Genomic DNA, 23,694 nt, shown 5'->3' with positions numbered 1-23,694 from the left:
CTCTGACCCTGGCCACTTTAACAAGCAATCCTATGATAGTCAGCAGGACCCACCCTAAAAAGGAAGGGGCATCCACTTGGACCCTTTCCACCTTTTCTAAATCTCGCCTGATTGAGCACTGATTGAGCAGATAAGCACATGTCATTCTCATTTCAGAAAGGTATTGGTTAGCTTGCTGCTAGCAGCTCAGTTATGTTATGATGTTAGAGGCTATGCAAGGAATGCTTTAGTCCAGCGATATGCAGTTTTTATTGCGCCTTGCATTCAGCAGGAAGATCTTTAGCTTGAATCTGTGGCCTAGGTATTCACCTTGGTATTTCTTTTGGCACAAAGTGAAGGAGTATTTGAGAGAAAATGCACAATGTGTTTCTTATGTTGTTATGAACAACTTGTTACTCTTTCTCATTAAGCTTCAGCCACTGCAGAAATATATAAATAAGGGCTGACTTCCTGTAAGACGTGTCCAAAGCTGGGACGGAATAAAAGGAGACACTTGTAAATGATAGTGCTATCGTTTGAGAAAGGGTAAGTTGAGACTGACTTTCATGCGTATTCACAGACCAAGCATCATAAAGATACCAGCATGATCTTCATTGCGGGCTTAGAGCCGGTATTAGCTTTTGAGAGGTAAGAGGATTTTGAGGGCTCGTTGGTCTAGGGGTATGATTCTCGCTTTGGGTGCGAGAGGTCCCGGGTTCAAATCCCGGACGAGCCCTTTTCTTTGTACTCTTTTCAAGTTGTTTTGAAGTTTGCGTTTCAAAACCAACATCAATTTTTTCTTTGCAGTAGTGGATAATTCTTTGCTAGAGTCTCATGCTTCAGCCCTGCCCAGTCTGAGCTAATACCAAACATCTGGTCTTGCATGGCATGTACGAGTGTTCAGCTAGGGATGTCGGGCAGGTTGCATGAAAGAAATCTAAAGCCAGAGGCCCATGGAATAGCCAGTTCGGAGCAGTTTCATTACAGAAAAATCAACTGTAGGTATCTGTTTCTGTAGTGTAGTGGTTATCACGTTTGCCTCACACGCGAAAGGTCCCCGGTTTGAAACCGGGCAGAAACAGTTGTTATATTGTGTTGGCTACAATGTTGATAGGTGCCGTTTTGCCATGGAATTGTCCAAGCCCTGAAGATTATTTCATGCAATCTCGTTCCAAGAAAGGGAATTCTCTCAAAACACTAAAGTAATCGGCGTGTGGATGTATCTGTTGGTTCTCAGACCTTGCTTTCAAAAGAGCCCTGCAATCGGTTCACTGCTCACCTAGAACAAGCATTAACATGGAGAATTGTTGGCACCACAGGAATCTTATTTTAGTGGAGTGTTTCTGGCTTTGAGTGCAGAGGCCCTCGGCTCAATTCCAAGATGATCCTTCTCAAGGTGATGATACAAATGCATTGTCACCTTTACGTTTAATGTCAGAATCATTTATTTCCAGTTGGTGGTGTAAGAATGTTTGCAACAGTATGGCGATTTTTCCTAGCCATGCATGAATGAAAGCATATCACTCGCCTTTAGGTGTTTTTCTAATACATTGATATTTGCATCTTCCTTCCTAGCCTGCATGTTTGACTATCTTACAGGCTGCATGTAATAAGTATCACATCAGGGCCCTTCTTCTACTCAATTCACAACTGTTCTATCACGACATAGATAAGAAAGCTGCATCTGCTTTTGTTGTGTAGTGGTAATCAGGTTTACCTGACGTGTGAAAGCCCCATGCTTTGAAAGTACACAGTAACAAAGAAACCGATGACTTTTATAAAAAGGTGCCATGTGTGTCTCTTACTTTGCACAAAAAGTGCCAGAGATGACTTCATTTGCAGTCACTTGAAAAGTAGGGATTCTCCAATAAATGGTAAATGGTTGAAACAAATCTGAAGAAATGCATGACATACCTGTGTGTGTGTGTGTACGCATGTATGTATATATAGGGAGAGAGAGAGCGTCAATATAAACAGACTTTATTTCAATCAAGCTGTCTTTTCTATCCTTCAGGAGCAGAATGTTCTGATCATCAGCGCTCCAGAATGTAGTGTTTTCTTGGCAAGCATCACATATTGTGATGTGTTAGCTAAAAGTTCCATATCCTAGAGACTGATATATTCCTCTGTACTTGTACCTTGGGGATTCATCAAAACCTGGCATCATAAGCAGCTTTCTACTGCCACAGACTGGACAGCGAAACAATTTAAAATATCCCAGAAAAAGAAAATAAGCATGCTTAATCAGAGCTTTCTGGACAGGAAGGACATTTGAGCAAGTGAGGAATAAGCACTGCTTTTGTTAATTTGCATAGGCAGAATAGAGACTTCTGGGAAAAGGCCGAAATTACAGTCACACAAAATGGCTGCATCTATAGAGAACGCTAAGAAGTGTTGGCAGCTTTTCCTCTGACCCTGGCCACTTTTACAAGCAATCCTATGATAGTCAGCAGGACCCACCCTAAAAAGGAAGGGGCATCCACTTGGACCCTTTCCACCTTTTCTAAATCTCGCCTGATCGAGCCTGATTGAGCACTGATTGAGCAGATAAGCACATGTCATTCTCATTTCAGAAAGGTATTGGTTAGCTTGCTGCTAGCAGCTCAGTTATGTTATGATGTTAGAGGCTATGCAAGGAATGCTTTCGTCCAGCGATATGCAGTTTTTATTGCGCCTTGCATTCAGCAGGAAGATCTTTAGCTTGAATCTGTGACCTAGGTATTCACCTTGGTATTTCTTTTGGCACAAAGTGAAGGAGTATTTGAGAGAAAATGCACAATGTGTTTCTTATGTTGTTATGAACAACTTGTTACTCTTTCTCATTAAGCTTCAGCCACTGCAGAAATATATAAATAAGGGCTGACTTCCTGTAAGACGTGTCCAAAGCTGGGACGGAATAAAAGGAGACACTTGTAAATGATAGTGCTATCGTTTGAGAAAGGGTAAGTTGAGACTGACTTTCATGCGTATTCACAGACCAAGCATCATAAAGATACCAGCATGATCTTCATTGCGGGCTTAGAGCCGGTATTAGCTTTTGAGAGGTAAGAGGATTTTGAGGGCTCGTTGGTCTAGGGGTATGATTCTCGCTTTGGGTGCGAGAGGTCCTGGGTTCAAATCCCGGACGAGCCCTTTTCTTGGTACTCTTTTCAAGTTGTTTTGAAGTTTGCGTTTCAAAACCAACATCAATTTTTTCTTTGCAGTAGTGGATAATTCTTTGCTAGAGTCTCATGCTTCTGCCCTGCCCAGTCTGAGCTAATACCAAACATCTGGTCTTGCATGGCATGTACGAGCGTTCAGCTAGGGTTGTCGGGCAGGTTGCATGAAAGAAATCTAAAGCCAGAGGCCCATGGAATAGCCAGTTCGGAGCAGTTTCATTACAGAAAAATCAACTGTAGGTATCTGTTTCTGTAGTGTAGTGGTTATCACGTTTGCCTCACACGCGAAAGGTCCCCGGTTTGAAACCGGGCAGAAACAGTTGTTATATTGTGTTGGCTACAATGTTGATAGGTGCCGTTTTGCCATGGAATTGTCCAAGCCCTGAAGATTATTTCATGCAATCTCGTTCCAAGAAAGGGAATTCTCTCAAAACACTAAAGTAATCGGCGTGTGGATGTATCTGTTGGTTCTCAGACCTTGCTTTCAAAAGAGCCCTGCAATCGGTTCACTGCTCACCTAGAACAAGCATTAACATGGAGAATTGTTGGCACCAACAGGAATCTTATTTTAGTGGAGTGTTTCTGGCTTTGAGTGCAGAGGCCCTCGGCTCAATTCCAAGATGATCCTTCTCAAGGTGATGATACAAATGCATTGTCACCTTTACGTTTAATGTCAGAATCATTTATTTCCAGTTGGTGGTGTAAGAATGTTTGCAACAGTATGGCGATTTTTCCTAGCCATGCATGAATGAAAGCATATCACTCGCCTTTAGGTGTTTTTCTAATACATTGATATTTGCATCTTCCTTCCTAGCCTGCATGTTTGACTATCTTACAGGCTGCATGTAATAAGTATCACATCAGGGCCCTTCTTCTACTCAATTCACAACTGTTCTATCACGACATAGATAAGAAAGCTGCATCTGCTTTTGTTGTGTAGTGGTAATCAGGTTTACCTGACGTGTGAAAGCCCCATGCTTTGAAAGTACACAGTAACAAAGAAACCGATGACTTTTATAAAAAGGTGTCATGTGTGTCTCTTACTTTGCACAAAAAGTGCCAGAGATGACTTCATTTGCAGTCACTTGAAAAGTAGGGATTCTCCAATAAATGGTAAATGGTTGAAACAAATCTGAAGAAATGCATGACATACCTGTGTGTGTGTGTGTATGCATGTATGTATATATAGGGAGAGAGAGAGCGTCAATATAAACAGACTTTATTTCAATCAAGCTGTCTTTTCTATCCTTCAGGAGCAGAATGTTCTGATCATCAGCGCTCCAGAATGTAGTGTTTTCTTGGCAAGCATCACATATTGTGATGTGTTAGCTAAAAGTTCCATATCCTAGAGACTGATATATTCCTCTGTACTTGTACCTTGGGGATTCATCAAAACCTGGCATCATAAGCAGCTTTCTACTGCCACAGACTGGACAGCGAAACAATTTAAAATATCCCAGAAAAAGAAAATAAGCATGCTTAATCAGAGCTTTCTGGACAGGAAGGACATTTGAGCAAGTGAGGAATAAGCACTGCTTTTGTTAATTTGCATAGGCAGAATAGAGACTTCTGGGAAAAGGCCGAAATTACAGTCACAGAAAATGGCTGCATCTATAGAGAACGCTAAGAAGTGTTGGCAGCTTTTCCTCTGACCCTGGCCACTTTTACAAGCAATCCTATGATAGTCAGCAGGACCCACCCTAAAAAGGAAGGGGCATCCACTTGGACCCTTTCCACCTTTTCTAAATCTCGCCTGATCGAGCACTGATTGAGCAGATAAGCACATGTCATTCTCATTTCAGAAAGGTATTGGTTAGCTTGCTGCTAGCAGCTCAGTTATGTTATGATGTTAGAGGCTATGCAAGGAATGCTTTCGTCCAGCGATATGCAGTTTTTATTGCGCCTTGCATTCAGCAGGAAGATCTTTAGCTTGAATCTGTGACCTAGGTATTCACCTTGGTATTTCTTTTGGCACAAAGTGAAGGAGTATTTGAGAGAAAATGCACAATGTGTTTCTTATGTTGTTATGAACAACTTGTTACTCTTTCTCATTAAGCTTCAGCCACTGCAGAAATATATAAATAAGGGCTGACTTCCTGTAAGACGTGTCCAAAGCTGGGACGGAATAAAAGGAGACACTTGTAAATGATAGTGCTATCGTTTGAGAAAGGGTAAGTTGAGACTGACTTTCATGCGTATTCACAGACCAAGCATCATAAAGATACCAGCATGATCTTCATTGCGGGCTTAGAGCCGGTATTAGCTTTTGAGAGGTAAGAGGATTTTGAGGGCTCGTTGGTCTAGGGGTATGATTCTCGCTTTGGGTGCGAGAGGTCCCGGGTTCAAATCCCGGACGAGCCCTTTTCTTGGTATTCTTTTCAAGTTGTTTTGAAGTTTGCGTTTCAAAACCAACATCAATTTTTTCTTTGCAGTAGTGGATAATTCTTTGCTAGAGTCTCATGCTTCAGCCCTGCCCAGTCTGAGCTAATACCAAACATCTGGTCTTGCATGGCATGTACGAGCGTTCAGCTAGGGATGTCGGGCAGGTTGCATGAAAGAAATCTAAAGCCAGAGGCCCATGGAATAGCCAGTTCGGAGCAGTTTCATTACAGAAAAATCAACTGTAGGTATCTGTTTCTGTAGTGTAGTGGTTATCACGTTCGCCTCACACGCGAAAGGTCCCCGGTTCGAAACCGGGCAGAAACAGTTGTTATATTGTGTTGGCTACAATGTTGATAGGTGCTGTTTTGCCATGGAATTGTCCAAGCCCTGAAGATTATTTCATGCAATCTCGTTCCAAGAAAGGGAATTCTCTCAAAACACTAAAGTAATCAGCGTGTGGATGTATCTGTTGGTTCTCAGACCTTGCCTTCAAAAGAGCCCTGCAATCGGTTCACTGCTCACCTAGAACAAGCATTAACATGGAGAATTGTTGGCACCAACAGGAATCTTATTTTAGTGGAGTGTTTCTGGCTTTGAGTGCAGAGGCCCTCGGCTCAATTCCAAGATGATCCTTCTCAAGGTGATGATACAAATGCATTGTCACCTTTACGTTTAATGTCAGAATCATTTATTTCCAGTTGGTGGTGTAAGAATGTTTGCAACAGTATGGCGATTTTTCCTAGCCATGCATGAATGAAAGCATATCACTCGCCTTTAGGTGTTTTTCTAATACATTGATATTTGCATCTTCCTTCTTAGCCTGCATGTTTGACTATCTTACAGGCTGCATGTAATAAGTATCACATCAGGGCCCTTCTTCTACTCAATTCACAACTGTTCTATCACGACATAGATAAGAAAGCTGCATCTGCTTTTGTTGTGTAGTGGTAATCAGGTTTACCTGACGTGTGAAAGCCCCATGCTTTGAAAGTACACAGTAACAAAGAAACCGATGACTTTTATAAAAAGGTGTCATGTGTGTCTCTTACTTTGCACAAAAAGTGCCAGAGATGACTTCATTTGCAGTCACTTGAAAAGTAGGGATTCTCCAATAAATGGTAAATGGTTGAAACAAATCTGAAGAAATGCATGACATACCTGTGTGTGTGTGTGTACGCATGTATGTATATATAGGGAGAGAGAGAGCGTCAATATAAACAGACTTTATTTCAATCAAGCTGTCTTTTCTATCCTTCAGGAGCAGAATGTTCTGATCATCAGCGCTCCAGAATGTAGTGTTTTCTTGGCAAGCATCACATATTGTGATGTGTTAGCTAAAAGTTCCATATCCTAGAGACTGACATATTCCTCTGTACTTGTACCTTGGGGATTCATCAAAACCTGGCATCATAAGCAGCTTTCTACTGCCACAGACTGGACAGCGAAACAATTTAAAATATCCCAGAAAAAGAAAATAAGCATGCTTAATCAGAGCTTTCTGGACAGGAAGGACATTTGAGCAAGTGAGGAATAAGCACTGCTTTTGTTAATTTGCATAGGCAGAATAGAGACTTCTGGGAAAAGGCCGAAATTACAGTCACAGAAAATGGCTGCATCTATAGAGAACGCTAAGAAGTGTTGGCAGCTTTTCCTCTGACCCTGGCCACTTTTACAAGCAATCCTATGATAGTCAGCAGGACCCACCCTAAAAAGGAAGGGGCATCCACTTGGACCCTTTCCACCTTTTCTAAATCTCGCCTGATCGAGCCTCATTGAGCACTGATTGAGCAGATAAGCACATGTCATTCTCATTTCAGAAAGGTATTGGTTAGCTTGCTGCTAGCAGCTCAGTTATGTTATGATGTTAGAGGCTATGCAAGGAATGCTTTAGTCCAGCGATATGCAGTTTTTATTGCGCCTTGCATTCACCAGGAAGATCTTTAGCTTGAATCTGTGGCCTAGGTATTCACCTTGGTATTTCTTTTGGCACAAAGTGAAGGAGTATTTGAGAGAAAATGCACAATGTGTTTCTTAGGTTGTTATGAACAACTTGTTATTCTTTCTCATTAAGCTTCAGCCACTGCAGAAATATATAAATAAGGGCTGACTTCCTGTAAGACGTGTCCAAAGCTGGGACGGAATAAAAGGAGACACTTGTAAATGATAGTGCTATCGTTTGAGAAAGGGTAAGTTGAGACTGACTTTCATGCGTATTCACAGACCAAGCATCATAAAGATACCAGCATGATCTTCATTGCGGGCTTAGAGCCGGTATTAGCTTTTGAGAGGTAAGAGGATTTTGAGGGCTCGTTGGTCTAGGGGTATGATTCTCGCTTTGGGTGCGAGAGGTCCCGGGTTCAAATCCCGGACGAGCCCTTTTCTTGGTACTCTTTTCAAGTTGTTTTGAAGTTTGCGTTTCAAAACCAACATCAATTTTTTCTTCGCAGTAGTGGATAATTCTTTGCTAGAGTCTCATGCTTCAGCCCTGCCCAGTCTGAGCTAATACCAAACATCTGGTCTTGCATGGCATGTACGAGCGTTCAGCTAGGGATGTCGGGCAGGTTGCATGAAAGAAATCTAAAGCCAGAGGCCCATGGAATAGCCAGTTCGGAGCAGTTTCATTACAGAAAAATCAACTGTAGGTATCTGTTTCTGTAGTGTAGTGGTTATCACGTTTGCCTCACACGCGAAAGGTCCCCGGTTCGAAACCGGGCAGAAACAGTTGTTATATTGTGTTGGCTACAATGTTGATAGGTGCTGTTTTGCCATGGAATTGTCCAAGCCCTGAAGATTATTTCATGCAATCTCGTTCCAAGAAAGGGAATTCTCTCAAAACACTAAAGTAATCGGCGTGTGGATGTATCTGTTGGTTCTCAGACCTTGCTTTCAAAAGAGCCCTGCAATCGGTTCACTGCTCACCTAGAACAAGCATTAACATGGAGAATTGTTGGCACCAACAGGAATCTTATTTTAGTGGAGTGTTTCTGGCTTTGAGTGCAGAGGCCCTCGGCTCAATTCCAAGATGATCCTTCTCAAGGTGATGATACAAATGCATTGTCACCTTTACGTTCAATGTCAGAATCATTTATTTCCAGTTGGTGGTGTAAGAATGTTTGCAACAGTATGGCGATTTTTCCTAGCCATGCATGAATGAAAGCATATCACTCGCCTTTAGGTGTTTTTCTAATACATTGATATTTGCATCTTCCTTCCTAGCCTGCATGTTTGACTATCTTACAGGCTGCATGTAATAAGTATCACATCAGGGCCCTTCTTCTACTCAATTCACAACTGTTCTATCACGACATAGATAAGAAAGCTGCATCTGCTTTTGTTGTGTAGTGGTAATCAGGTTTACCTGACGTGTGAAAGCCCCATGCTTTGAAAGTACACAGTAACAAAGAAACCGATGACTTTTATAAAAAGGTGTCATGTGCGTCTCTTACTTTGCACAAAAAGTGCCAGAGATGACTTCATTTGCAGTCACTTGAAAAGTAGGGATTCTCCAATAAATGGTAAATGGTTGAAACAAATCTGAAGAAATGCATGACATACCTGTGTGTGTGTGTGTACGCATGTATGTATATATAGGGAGAGAGAGAGCGTCAATATAAACAGACTTTATTTCAATCAAGCTGTCTTTTCTATCCTTCAGGAGCAGAATGTTCTGATCATCAGCGCTCCAGAATGTAGTGTTTTCTTGGCAAGCATCACATATTGTGATGTGTTAGCTAAAAGTTCCATATCCTAGAGACTGATATATTCCTCTGTACTTGTACCTTGGGGATTCATCAAAACCTGGCATCATAAGCAGCTTTCTACTGCCACAGACTGGACAGCGAAACAATTTAAAATATCCCAGAAAAAGAAAATAAGCATGCTTAATCAGAGCTTTCTGGACAGGAAGGACCTTTGAGCAAGTGAGGAATAAGCACTGCTTTTGTTAATTTGCATAGGCAGAATAGAGAGTTCTGGGAAAAGGCCGAAATTACAGTCACAGAAAATGGCTGCATCTATAGAGAACGCTAAGAAGTGTTGGCAGCTTTTCCTCTGACCCTGACCACTTTTACAAGCAATCCTATGATAGTCAGCAGGACCCACCCTAAAAAGGAAGGGGCATCCACTTGGACCCTTTCCACCTTTTCTAAATCTGGCCTGATTGAGCACTGATTGAGCAGATAAGCACATGTCATTCTCATTTCAGAAAGGTATTGGTTAGCTTGCTGCTAGCAGCTCAGTTATGTTATGATGTTAGAGGCTATGCAAGGAATGCTTTAGTCCAGCGATATGCAGTTTTTATTGCGCCTTGCATTCAGCAGGAAGATCTTTAGCTTGAATCTGTGGCCTAGGTATTCACCTTGGTATTTCTTTTGGCACAAAGTGAAGGAGTATTTGAGAGAAAATGCACAATGTGTTTCTTATGTTGTTATGAACAACTTGTTACTCTTTCTCATTAAGCTTCAGCCACTGCAGAAATATATAAATAAGGGCTGACTTCCTGTAAGACGTGTCCAAAGCTGGGACGGAATAAAAGGAGACACTTGTAAATGATAGTGCTATCGTTTGAGAAAGGGTAAGTTGAGACTGACTTTCATGCGTATTCACAGACCAAGCATCATAAAGATACCAGCATGATCTTCATTGCGGGCTTAGAGCCGGTATTAGCTTTTGAGAGGTAAGAGGATTTTGAGGGCTCGTTGGTCTAGGGGTATGATTCTCGCTTTGGGTGCGAGAGGTCCTGGGTTCAAATCCCGGACGAGCCCTTTTCTTGGTACTCTTTTCAAGTTGTTTTGAAGTTTGCGTTTCAAAACCAACATCAATTTTTTCTTTGCAGTAGTGGATAATTCTTTGCTAGAGTCTCATGCTTCTGCCCTGCCCAGTCTGAGCTAATACCAAACATCTGGTCTTGCATGGCATGTACGAGCGTTCAGCTAGGGTTGTCGGGCAGGTTGCATGAAAGAAATCTAAAGCCAGAGGCCCATGGAATAGCCAGTTCGGAGCAGTTTCATTACAGAAAAATCAACTGTAGGTATCTGTTTCTGTAGTGTAGTGGTTATCACGTTTGCCTCACACGCGAAAGGTCCCCGGTTTGAAACCGGGCAGAAACAGTTGTTATATTGTGTTGGCTACAATGTTGATAGGTGCCGTTTTGCCATGGAATTGTCCAAGCCCTGAAGATTATTTCATGCAATCTCGTTCCAAGAAAGGGAATTCTCTCAAAACACTAAAGTAATCGGCGTGTGGATGTATCTGTTGGTTCTCAGACCTTGCTTTCAAAAGAGCCCTGCAATCGGTTCACTGCTCACCTAGAACAAGCATTAACATGGAGAATTGTTGGCACCAACAGGAATCTTATTTTAGTGGAGTGTTTCTGGCTTTGAGTGCAGAGGCCCTCGGCTCAATTCCAAGATGATCCTTCTCAAGGTGATGATACAAATGCATTGTCACCTTTACGTTTAATGTCAGAATCATTTATTTCCAGTTGGTGGTGTAAGAATGTTTGCAACAGTATGGCGATTTTTCCTAGCCATGCATGAATGAAAGCATATCACTCGCCTTTAGGTGTTTTTCTAATACATTGATATTTGCATCTTCCTTCCTAGCCTGCATGTTTGACTATCTTACAGGCTGCATGTAATAAGTATCACATCAGGGCCCTTCTTCTACTCAATTCACAACTGTTCTATCACGACATAGATAAGAAAGCTGCATCTGCTTTTGTTGTGTAGTGGTAATCAGGTTTACCTGACGTGTGAAAGCCCCATGCTTTGAAAGTACACAGTAACAAAGAAACCGATGACTTTTATAAAAAGGTGTCATGTGTGTCTCTTACTTTGCACAAAAAGTGCCAGAGATGACTTCATTTGCAGTCACTTGAAAAGTAGGGATTCTCCAATAAATGGTAAATGGTTGAAACAAATCTGAAGAAATGCATGACATACCTGTGTGTGTGTGTGTATGCATGTATGTATATATAGGGAGAGAGAGAGCGTCAATATAAACAGACTTTATTTCAATCAAGCTGTCTTTTCTATCCTTCAGGAGCAGAATGTTCTGATCATCAGCGCTCCAGAATGTAGTGTTTTCTTGGCAAGCATCACATATTGTGATGTGTTAGCTAAAAGTTCCATATCCTAGAGACTGATATATTCCTCTGTACTTGTACCTTGGGGATTCATCAAAACCTGGCATCATAAGCAGCTTTCTACTGCCACAGACTGGACAGCGAAACAATTTAAAATATCCCAGAAAAAGAAAATAAGCATGCTTAATCAGAGCTTTCTGGACAGGAAGGACATTTGAGCAAGTGAGGAATAAGCACTGCTTTTGTTAATTTGCATAGGCAGAATAGAGACTTCTGGGAAAAGGCCGAAATTACAGTCACAGAAAATGGCTGCATCTATAGAGAACGCTAAGAAGTGTTGGCAGCTTTTCCTCTGACCCTGGCCACTTTTACAAGCAATCCTATGATAGTCAGCAGGACCCACCCTAAAAAGGAAGGGGCATCCACTTGGACCCTTTCCACCTTTTCTAAATCTCGCCTGATCGAGCACTGATTGAGCAGATAAGCACATGTCATTCTCATTTCAGAAAGGTATTGGTTAGCTTGCTGCTAGCAGCTCAGTTATGTTATGATGTTAGAGGCTATGCAAGGAATGCTTTCGTCCAGCGATATGCAGTTTTTATTGCGCCTTGCATTCAGCAGGAAGATCTTTAGCTTGAATCTGTGACCTAGGTATTCACCTTGGTATTTCTTTTGGCACAAAGTGAAGGAGTATTTGAGAGAAAATGCACAATGTGTTTCTTATGTTGTTATGAACAACTTGTTACTCTTTCTCATTAAGCTTCAGCCACTGCAGAAATATATAAATAAGGGCTGACTTCCTGTAAGACGTGTCCAAAGCTGGGACGGAATAAAAGGAGACACTTGTAAATGATAGTGCTATCGTTTGAGAAAGGGTAAGTTGAGACTGACTTTCATGCGTATTCACAGACCAAGCATCATAAAGATACCAGCATGATCTTCATTGCGGGCTTAGAGCCGGTATTAGCTTTTGAGAGGTAAGAGGATTTTGAGGGCTCGTTGGTCTAGGGGTATGATTCTCGCTTTGGGTGCGAGAGGTCCCGGGTTCAAATCCCGGACGAGCCCTTTTCTTGGTATTCTTTTCAAGTTGTTTTGAAGTTTGCGTTTCAAAACCAACATCAATTTTTTCTTTGCAGTAGTGGATAATTCTTTGCTAGAGTCTCATGCTTCAGCCCTGCCCAGTCTGAGCTAATACCAAACATCTGGTCTTGCATGGCATGTACGAGCGTTCAGCTAGGGATGTCGGGCAGGTTGCATGAAAGAAATCTAAAGCCAGAGGCCCATGGAATAGCCAGTTCGGAGCAGTTTCATTACAGAAAAATCAACTGTAGGTATCTGTTTCTGTAGTGTAGTGGTTATCACGTTCGCCTCACACGCGAAAGGTCCCCGGTTCGAAACCGGGCAGAAACAGTTGTTATATTGTGTTGGCTACAATGTTGATAGGTGCTGTTTTGCCATGGAATTGTCCAAGCCCTGAAGATTATTTCATGCAATCTCGTTCCAAGAAAGGGAATTCTCTCAAAACACTAAAGTAATCAGCGTGTGGATGTATCTGTTGGTTCTCAGACCTTGCCTTCAAAAGAGCCCTGCAATCGGTTCACTGCTCACCTAGAACAAGCATTAACATGGAGAATTGTTGGCACCAACAGGAATCTTATTTTAGTGGAGTGTTTCTGGCTTTGAGTGCAGAGGCCCTCGGCTCAATTCCAAGATGATCCTTCTCAAGGTGATGATACAAATGCATTGTCACCTTTACGTTTAATGTCAGAATCATTTATTTCCAGTTGGTGGTGTAAGAATGTTTGCAACAGTATGGCGATTTTTCCTAGCCATGCATGAATGAAAGCATATCACTCGCCTTTAGGTGTTTTTCTAATACATTGATATTTGCATCTTCCTTCTTAGCCTGCATGTTTGACTATCTTACAGGCTGCATGTAATAAGTATCACATCAGGGCCCTTCTTCTACTCAATTCACAACTGTTCTATCACGACATAGATAAGAAAGCTGCATCTGCTTTTGTTGTGTAGTGGTAATCAGGTTTACCTGACGTGTGAAAGCCCCATGCTTTGAAAGTACACAGTAACAAAGAAACCGATGACTTTTATAAAAAGGTGTCATGTGTGTCTCTTACTTTGCACAAAAAGTGCCAGAGATGACTTCATTTGCAGTCACTTGAAAAGTAGGGATTCTCCAATAAATGGTAAATGGTTGAAACAAATCTGAAGAAATGCATGACATACCTGTGTGTGTGTGTGTACGCATGTATGTATATATAGGGAGAGAGAGAGCGTCAATATAAACAGACTTTATTTCAATCAAGCTGTCTTTTCTATCCTTCAGGAGCAGAATGTTCTGATCATCAGCGCTCCAGAATGTAGTGTTTTCTTGGCAAGCATCACATATTGTGATGTGTTAGCTAAAAGTTCCATATCCTAGAGACTGACATATTCCTCTGTACTTGTACCTTGGGGATTCATCAAAACCTGGCATCATAAGCAGCTTTCTACTGCCACAGACTGGACAGCGAAACAATTTAAAAAATCCCAGAAAAAGAAAATAAGCATGCTTAATCAGAGCTTTCTGGACAGGAAGGACATTTGAGCAAGTGAGGAATAAGCACTGCTTTTGTTAATTTGCATAGGCAGAATAGAGACTTCTGGGAAAAGGCCGAAATTACAGTCACAGAAAATGGCTGCATCTATAGAGAACGCTAAGAAGTGTTGGCAGCTTTTCCTCTGACCCTGGCCACTTTTACAAGCAATCCTATGATAGTCAGCAGGACCCACCCTAAAAAGGAAGGGGCATCCACTTGGACCCTTTCCACCTTTTCTAAATCTCGCCTGATCGAGCCTCATTGAGCACTGATTGAGCAGATAAGCACATGTCATTCTCATTTCAGAAAGGTATTGGTTAGCTTGCTGCTAGCAGCTCAGTTATGTTATGATGTTAGAGGCTATGCAAGGAATGCTTTAGTCCAGCGATATGCAGTTTTTATTGCGCCTTGCATTCACCAGGAAGATCTTTAGCTTGAATCTGTGGCCTAGGTATTCACCTTGGTATTTCTTTTGGCACAAAGTGAAGGAGTATTTGAGAGAAAATGCACAATGTGTTTCTTAGGTTGTTATGAACAACTTGTTATTCTTTCTCATTAAGCTTCAGCCACTGCAGAAATATATAAATAAGGGCTGACTTCCTGTAAGACGTGTCCAAAGCTGGGACGGAATAAAAGGAGACACTTGTAAATGATAGTGCTATCGTTTGAGAAAGGGTAAGTTGAGACTGACTTTCATGCGTATTCACAGACCAAGCATCATAAAGATACCAGCATGATCTTCATTGCGGGCTTAGAGCCGGTATTAGCTTTTGAGAGGTAAGAGGATTTTGAGGGCTCGTTGGTCTAGGGGTATGATTCTCGCTTTGGGTGCGAGAGGTCCCGGGTTCAAATCCCGGACGAGCCCTTTTCTTGGTACTCTTTTCAAGTTGTTTTGAAGTTTGCGTTTCAAAACCAACATCAATTTTTTCTTCGCAGTAGTGGATAATTCTTTGCTAGAGTCTCATGCTTCAGCCCTGCCCAGTCTGAGCTAATACCAAACATCTGGTCTTGCATGGCATGTACGAGCGTTCAGCTAGGGATGTCGGGCAGGTTGCATGAAAGAAATCTAAAGCCAGAGGCCCATGGAATAGCCAGTTCGGAGCAGTTTCATTACAGAAAAATCAACTGTAGGTATCTGTTTCTGTAGTGTAGTGGTTATCACGTTTGCCTCACACGCGAAAGGTCCCCGGTTCGAAACCGGGCAGAAACAGTTGTTATATTGTGTTGGCTACAATGTTGATAGGTGCCGTTTTGCCATGGAATTGTCCAAGCCCTGAAGATTATTTCATGCAATCTCGTTCCAAGAAAGGGAATTCTCTCAAAACACTAAAGTAATCGGCGTGTGGATGTATCTGTTGGTTCTCAGACCTTGCTTTCAAAAGAGCCCTGCAATCGGTTCACTGCTCACCTAGAACAAGCATTAACATGGAGAATTGTTGGCACCAACAGGAATCTTATTTTAGTGGAGTGTTTCTGGCTTTGAGTGCAGAGGCCCTCGGCTCAATTCCAAGATGATCCTTCTCAAGGTGATGATACAAATGCATTGTCACCTTTACGTTCAATGTCAGAATCATTTATTTCCAGTTGGTGGTGTAAGAATGTTTGCAACAGTATGGCGATTTTTCCTAGCCATGCATGAATGAAAGCATATCACTCGCCTTTAGGTGTTTTTCTAATACATTGATATTTGCATCTTCCTTCCTAGCCTGCATGTTTGACTATCTTACAGGCTGCATGTAATAAGTATCACATCAGGGCCCTTCTTCTACTCAATTCACAACTGTTCTATCACGACATAGATAAGAAAGCTGCATCTGCTTTTGTTGTGTAGTGGTAATCAGGTTTACCTGACGTGTGAAAGCCCCATGCTTTGAAAGTACACAGTAACAAAGAAACCGATGACTTTTATAAAAAGGTGTCATGTGCGTCTCTTACTTTGCACAAAAAGTGCCAGAGATGACTTCATTTGCAGTCACTTGAAAAGTAGGGATTCTCCAATAAATGGTAAATGGTTGAAACAAATCTGAAGAAATGCATGACATACCTGTGTGTGTGTGTGTACGCATGTATGTATATATAGGGAGAGAGAGAGCGTCAATATAAACAGACTTTATTTCAATCAAGCTGTCTTTTCTATCCTTCAGGAGCAGAATGTTCTGATCATCAGCGCTCCAGAATGTAGTGTTTTCTTGGCAAGCATCACATATTGTGATGTGTTAGCTAAAAGTTCCATATCCTAGAGACTGATATATTCCTCTGTACTTGTACCTTGGGGATTCATCAAAACCTGGCATCATAAGCAGCTTTCTACTGCCACAGACTGGACAGCGAAACAATTTAAAATATCCCAGAAAAAGAAAATAAGCATGCTTAATCAGAGCTTTCTGGACAGGAAGGACCTTTGAGCAAGTGAGGAATAAGCACTGCTTTTGTTAATTTGCATAGGCAGAATAGAGAGTTCTGGGAAAAGGCCGAAATTACAGTCACAGAAAATGGCTGCATCTATAGAGAACGCTAAGAAGTGTTGGCAGCTTTTCCTCTGACCCTGACCACTTTTACAAGCAATCCTATGATAGTCAGCAGGACCCACCCTAAAAAGGAAGGGGCATCCACTTGGACCCTTTCCACCTTTTCTAAATCTGGCCTGATTGAGCACTGATTGAGCAGATAAGCACATGTCATTCTCATTTCAGAAAGGTATTGGTTAGCTTGCTGCTAGCAGCTCAGTTATGTTATGATGTTAGAGGCTATGCAAGGAATGCTTTAGTCCAGCGATATGCAGTTTTTATTGCGCCTTGCATTCAGCAGGAAGATCTTTAGCTTGAATCTGTGGCCTAGGTATTCACCTTGGTATTTCTTTTGGCACAAAGTGAAGGAGTATTTGAGAGAAAATGCACAATGTGTTTCTTATGTTGTTATGAACAACTTGTTACTCTTTCTCATTAAGCTTCAGCCACTGCAGAAATATATAAATAAGGGCTGACTTCCTGTAAGACGTGTCCAAAGCTGGGACGGAATAAAAGGAGACACTTGTAAATGATAGTGCTATCGTTTGAGAAAGGGTAAGTTGAGACTGACTTTCATGCGTATTCACAGACCAAGCATCATAAAGATACCAGCATGATCTTCATTGCGGGCTTAGAGCCGGTATTAGCTTTTGAGAGGTAAGAGGATTTTGAGGGCTCGCTGGTCTAGGGGTATGATTCTCGCTTTGGGTGCGAGAGGTCCCGGGTTCAAATCCCGGACGAGCCCTTTTCTTGGTACTCTTTTCAAGTTGTTTTGAAGTTTGCATTTCAAAACCAACATCAATTTTTTCTTTGCAGTAGTGGATAATTCTTTGCTAGAGTCTCATGCTTCAGCCCTGCCCAGTCTGAGCTAATACCAAACATCTGGTCTTGCATGGCATGTACGAGCGTTCAGCTAGGGATGTCGGGCAGGTTGCATGAAAGAAATCTAAAGCCAGAGGCCCATGGAATAGCCAGTTCGGAGCAGTTTCATTACAGAAAAATCAACTGTAGGTATCTGTTTCTGTAGTGTAGTGGTTATCACGTTTGCCTCACACGCGAAAGGTCCCTGGTTTGAAACCGGGCAGAAACAGTTGTTATATTGTGTTGGCTACAATGTTGATAGGTGCCGTTTTGCCATGGAATTGTCCAAGCCCTGAAGATTATTTCATGCAATCTTGTTCCAAGAAAGGGAATTCTCTCAAAACACTAAAGTAATCGGCGTGTGGATGTATCTGTTGGTTCTCAGACCTTGCTTTCAAAAGAGCCCTGCAATCGGTTCACTGCTCACCTAGAACAAGCATTAACATGGAGAATTGTTGGCACCAACAGGAATCTTATTTTAGTGGAGTGTTTCTGGCTTTGAGTGCAGAGGCCCTCGGCTCAATTCCAAGATGATCCTTCTCAAGGTGATGATACAAATGCATTGTCACCTTTACGTTTAATGTCAGAATCATTTATTTCCAGTTGGTGGTGTAAGAATGTTTGCAACAGTATGGCGATTTTTCCTAGCCATGCATGAATGAAAGCATATCACTCGCCTTTAGGTGTTTTTCTAATACATTGATATTTGCATCTTCCTTCCTAGCCTGCATGTTTGACTATCTTACAGGCTGCATGTAATAAGTATCACATCAGGGCCCTTCTTCTACTCAATTCACAACTGTTCTATCACGACATAGATAAGAAAGCTGCATCTGCTTTTGTTGTGTAGTGGTAATCAGGTTTACCTGACGTGTGAAAGCCCCATGCTTTGAAAGTACACAGTAACAAAGAAACCGATGACTTTTATAAAAAGGTGTCATGTGTGTCTCTTACTTTGCACAAAAAGTGCCAGAGATGACTTCATTTGCAGTCACTTGAAAAGTAGGGATTCTCCAATAAATGGTAAATGGTTGAAACAAATCTGAAGAAATGCATGACATACCTGTGTGTGTGTGTGTACGCATGTATGTATATATAGGGAGAGAGAGAGCGTCAATATAAACAGACTTTATTTCAATCAAGCTGTCTTTTCTATCCTTCAGGAGCAGAATGTTCTGATCATCAGCGCTCCAGAATGTAGTGTTTTCTTGGCAAGCATCACATATTGTGATGTGTTAGCTAAAAGTTCCATATCCTAGAGACTGATATATTCCTCTGTACTTGTACCTTGGGGATTCATCAAAATCTGGCATCATAAGCAGCTTTCTACTGCCACAGACTTGACAGCGAAACAATTTAAAATATCCCAGAAAAAGAAAATAAGCATGCTTAATCAGAGCTTTCTGGACAGGAAGGACATTTGAGCAAGTGAGGAATAAGCACTGCTTTTGTTAATTTGCATAGGCAGAATAGAGAGTTCTGGGAAAAGGCCGAAATTACAGTCACAGAAAATGGCTGCATCTATAGAGAACGCTAAGAAGTGTTGGCAGCTTTTCCTCTGACCCTGACCACTTTTACAAGCAATCCTATGATAGTCAGCAGGACCCACCCTAAAAAGGAAGGGGCATCCACTTGGACCCTTTCCACCTTTTCTAAATCTGGCCTGATTGAGCACTGATTGAGCAGATAAGCACATGTCATTCTCATTTCAGAAAGGTATTGGTTAGCTTGCTGCTAGCAGCTCAGTTATGTTATGATGTTAGAGGCTATGCAAGGAATGCTTTCGTCCAGCGATATGCAGTTTTTATTGCGCCTTGCATTCAGCAGGAAGATCTTTAGCTTGAATCTGTGACCTAGGTATTCACCTTGGTATTTCTTTTGGCACAAAGTGAAGGAGTATTTGAGAGAAAATGCACAATGTGTTTCTTATGTTGTTATGAACAACTTGTTACTCTTTCTCATTAAGCTTCAGCCACTGCAGAAATATATAAATAAGGGCTGACTTCCTGTAAGACGTGTCCAAAGCTGGGACGGAATAAAAGGAGACACTTGTAAATGATAGTGCTATCGTTTGAGAAAGGGTAAGTTGAGACTGACTTTCATGCGTATTCACAGACCAAGCATCATAAAGATACCAGCATGATCTTCATTGCGGGCTTAGAGCCGGTATTAGCTTTTGAGAGGTAAGAGGATTTTGAGGGCTCGTTGGTCTAGGGGTATGATTCTCGCTATGGGTGCGAGAGGTCCCGGGTTCAAATCCCGGACGAGCCCTTTTCTTGGTACTCTTTTCAAGTTGTTTTGAAGTTTGCGTTTCAAAACCAACATCAATTTTTTCTTTGCCGTAGTGGATAATTCTTTGCTAGAGTCTCATGCTTCAGCCCTGCCCAGTCTGAGCTAATACCAAACATCTGGTCTTGCATGGCATGTACGAGCGTTCAGCTAGGGATGTCGGGCAGGTTGCATGAAAGAAATCTAAAGCCAGAGGCCCATGGAATAGCCAGTTCGGAGCGGTTTCATTACAGAAAAATCAACTGTAGGTATCTGTTTCTGTAGTGTAGTGGTTATCACGTTTGCCTCACACGCGAAAGGTCCCCGGTTTGAAACCGGGCAGAAACAGTTGTTATATTGTGTTGGCTACAATGTTGATAGGTGCCGTTTTGCCATGGAATTGTCCAAGCCCTGAAGATTATTTCATGCAATCTCGTTCCAAGAAAGGGAATTCTCTCAAAACACTAAAGTAATCAGCGTGTGGATGTATCTGTTGGTTCTCAGACCTTGCTTTCAAAAGAGCCCTGCAATCGGTTCACTGCTCACCTAGAACAAGCATTAACATGGAGAATTGTTGGCACCAACAGGAATCTTATTTTAGTGGAGTGTTTCTGGCTTTGAGTGCAGAGGCCCTCGGCTCAATTCCAAGATGATCCTTCTCAAGGTGATGATACAAATGCATTGTCACCTTTACGTTTAATGTCAGAATCATTTATTTCCAGTTGGTGGTGTAAGAATGTTTGCAACAGTATGGCGATTTTTCCTAGCCATGCATGAATGAAAGCATATCACTCGCCTTTAGGTGTTTTTCTAATACATTGATATTTGCATCTTCCTTCCTAGCCTGCATGTTTGACTATCTTACAGGCTGCATGTAATAAGTATCACATCAGGGCCCTTCTTCTACTCAATTCACAACTGTTCTATCACGACATAGATAAGAAAGCTGCATCTGCTTTTGTTGTGTAGTGGTAATCAGGTTTACCTGACGTGTGAAAGCCCCATGCTTTGAAAGTACACAGTAACAAAGAAACCGATGACTTTTATAAAAAGGTGTCATGTGTGTCTCTTACTTTGCACAAAAAGTGCCAGAGATGACTTCATTTGCAGTCACTTGAAAAGTAGGGATTCTCCAATAAATGGTAAATGGTTGAAACAAATCTGAAGAAATGCATGACATACCTGTGTGTGTGTGTGTACGCATGTATGTATATATAGGGAGAGAGAGAGCGTCAATATAAACAGACTTTATTTCAATCAAGCTGTCTTTTCTATCCTTCAGGAGCAGAATGTTCTGATCATCAGCGCTCCAGAATGTAGTGTTTTCTTGGCAAGCATCACATATTGTGATGTGTTAGCTAAAAGTTCCATATCCTAGAGACTGATATATTCCTCTGTACTTGTACCTTGGGGATTCATCAAAACCTGGCATCATAAGCAGCTTTCTACTGCCACAGACTGGACAGCGAAACAATTTAAAATATCCCAGAAAAAGAAAATAAGCATGCTTAATCAGAGCTTTCTGGACAGGAAGGACATTTGAGCAAGTGAGGAATAAGCACTGCTTTTGTTAATTTGCATAGGCAGAATAGAGACTTCTGGGAAAAGGCCGAAATTACAGTCACAGAAAATGGCTGCATCTATAGAGAACGCTAAGAAGTGTTGGCAGCTTTTCCTCTGACCCTGGCCACTTTTACAAGCAATCCTATGATAGTCAGCAGGACCCACCCTAAAAAGGAAGGGGCATCCACTTGGACCCTTTCCACCTTTTCTAAATCTCGCCTGATCGAGCACTGATTGAGCAGATAAGCACATGTCATTCTCATTTCAGAAAGGTATTGGTTAGCTTGCTGCTAGCAGCTCAGTTATGTTATGATGTTAGAGGCTATGCAAGGAATGCTTTAGTCCAGCGATATGCAGTTTTTATTGCGCCTTGCATTCAGCAGGAAGATCTTTAGCTTGAATCTGTGGCCTAGGTATTCACCTTGGTATTTTTTTTGGCACAAAGTGAAGGAGTATTTGAGAGAAAATGCACAATGTGTTTCTTATGTTGTTATGAACAACTTGTTACTCTTTCTCATTAAGCTTCAGCCACTGCAGAAATATATAAATAAGGGCTGACTTCCTGTAAGACGTGTCCAAAGCTGGGACGGAATAAAAGGAGACACTTGTAAATGATAGTGCTATCGTTTGAGAAAGGGTAAGTTGAGACTGACTTTCATGCGTATTCACAGACCAAGCATCATAAAGATACCAGCATGATCTTCATTGCGGGCTTAGAGCCGGTATTAGCTTTTGAGAGGTAAGAGGATTTTGAGGGCTCGTTGGTCTAGGGGTATGATTCTCGCTTTGGGTGCGAGAGGTCCCGGGTTCAAATCCCGGACGAGCCCTTTTCTTGGTATTCTTTTCAAGTTGTTTTGAAGTTTGCGTTTCAAAACCAACATCAATTTTTTCTTTGCAGTAGTGGATAATTCTTTGCTAGAGTCTCATGCTTCAGCCCTGCCCAGTCTGAGCTAATACCAAACATCTGGTCTTGCATGGCATGTACGAGCGTTCAGCTAGGGATGTCGGGCAGGTTGCATGAAAGAAATCTAAAGCCAGAGGCCCATGGAATAGCCAGTTCGGAGCAGTTTCATTACAGAAAAATCAACTGTAGGTATCTGTTTCTGTAGTGTAGTGGTTATCACGTTCGCCTCACACGCGAAAGGTCCCCGGTTCGAAACCGGGCAGAAACAGTTGTTATATTGTGTTGGCTACAATGTTGATAGGTGCTGTTTTGCCATGGAATTGTCCAAGCCCTGAAGATTATTTCATGCAATCTCGTTCCAAGAAAGGGAATTCTCTCAAAACACTAAAGTAATCAGCGTGTGGATGTATCTGTTGGTTCTCAGACCTTGCCTTCAAAAGAGCCCTGCAATCGGTTCACTGCTCACCTAGAACAAGCATTAACATGGAGAATTGTTGGCACCAACAGGAATCTTATTTTAGTGGAGTGTTTCTGGCTTTGAGTGCAGAGGCCCTCGGCTCAATTCCAAGATGATCCTTCTCAAGGTGATGATACAAATGCATTGTCACCTTTACGTTTAATGTCAGAATCATTTATTTCCAGTTGGTGGTGTAAGAATGTTTGCAACAGTATGGCGATTTTTCCTAGCCATGCATGAATGAAAGCATATCACTCGCCTTTAGGTGTTTTTCTAATACATTGATATTTGCATCTTCCTTCTTAGCCTGCATGTTTGACTATCTTACAGGCTGCATGTAATAAGTATCACATCAGGGCCCTTCTTCTACTCAATTCACAACTGTTCTATCACGACATAGATAAGAAAGCTGCATCTGCTTTTGTTGTGTAGTGGTAATCAGGTTTACCTGACGTGTGAAAGCCCCATGCTTTGAAAGTACACAGTAACAAAGAAACCGATGACTTTTATAAAAAGGTGTCATGTGTGTCTCTTACTTTGCACAAAAAGTGCCAGAGATGACTTCATTTGCAGTCACTTGAAAAGTAGGGATTCTCCAATAAATGGTAAATGGTTGAAACAAATCTGAAGAAATGCATGACATACCTGTGTGTGTGTGTGTACGCATGTATGTATATATAGGGAGAGAGAGAGCGTCAATATAAACAGACTTTATTTCAATCAAGCTGTCTTTTCTATCCTTCAGGAGCAGAATGTTCTGATCATCAGCGCTCCAGAATGTAGTGTTTTCTTGGCAAGCATCACATATTGTGATGTGTTAGCTAAAAGTTCCATATCCTAGAGACTGACATATTCCTCTGTACTTGTACCTTGGGGATTCATCAAAACCTGGCATCATAAGCAGCTTTCTACTGCCACAGACTGGACAGCGAA

The 23,694-nt window shown here is 41.7% G+C and overlaps 3 non-coding genes across 3 annotated transcripts; all 3 read left to right on the top strand.

Moving 5' to 3' along the window:
* The first annotated feature begins 5,770 nt into the window (after positions 1-5,770).
* Positions 5,771-5,843, top strand: TRNAV-CAC (transfer RNA valine (anticodon CAC)). The gene has a single exon. It is a non-coding gene; the product is annotated as a tRNA-Val (tRNA).
* A 7,098-nt stretch (positions 5,844-12,941) lies between these two features.
* Positions 12,942-13,014, top strand: TRNAV-CAC (transfer RNA valine (anticodon CAC)). Its single transcript has one exon. It is a non-coding gene; the product is annotated as a tRNA-Val (tRNA).
* Positions 13,015-22,499: 9,485 nt separating this feature from the next.
* TRNAV-CAC (transfer RNA valine (anticodon CAC)) lies at positions 22,500-22,572 on the top strand. Its single transcript has one exon. It is a non-coding gene; the product is annotated as a tRNA-Val (tRNA).
* Positions 22,573-23,694: the final 1,122 nt, after the last annotated feature.

The sequence above is a fragment of the Triturus cristatus genome, chromosome 8, assembly GCF_964204655.1.
Source record: "Triturus cristatus chromosome 8, aTriCri1.1, whole genome shotgun sequence".
Taxonomy (NCBI): Eukaryota; Metazoa; Chordata; class Amphibia; order Caudata; family Salamandridae; genus Triturus; species Triturus cristatus.
This window is presented reverse-complemented; position numbering and strand designations above follow the sequence as displayed.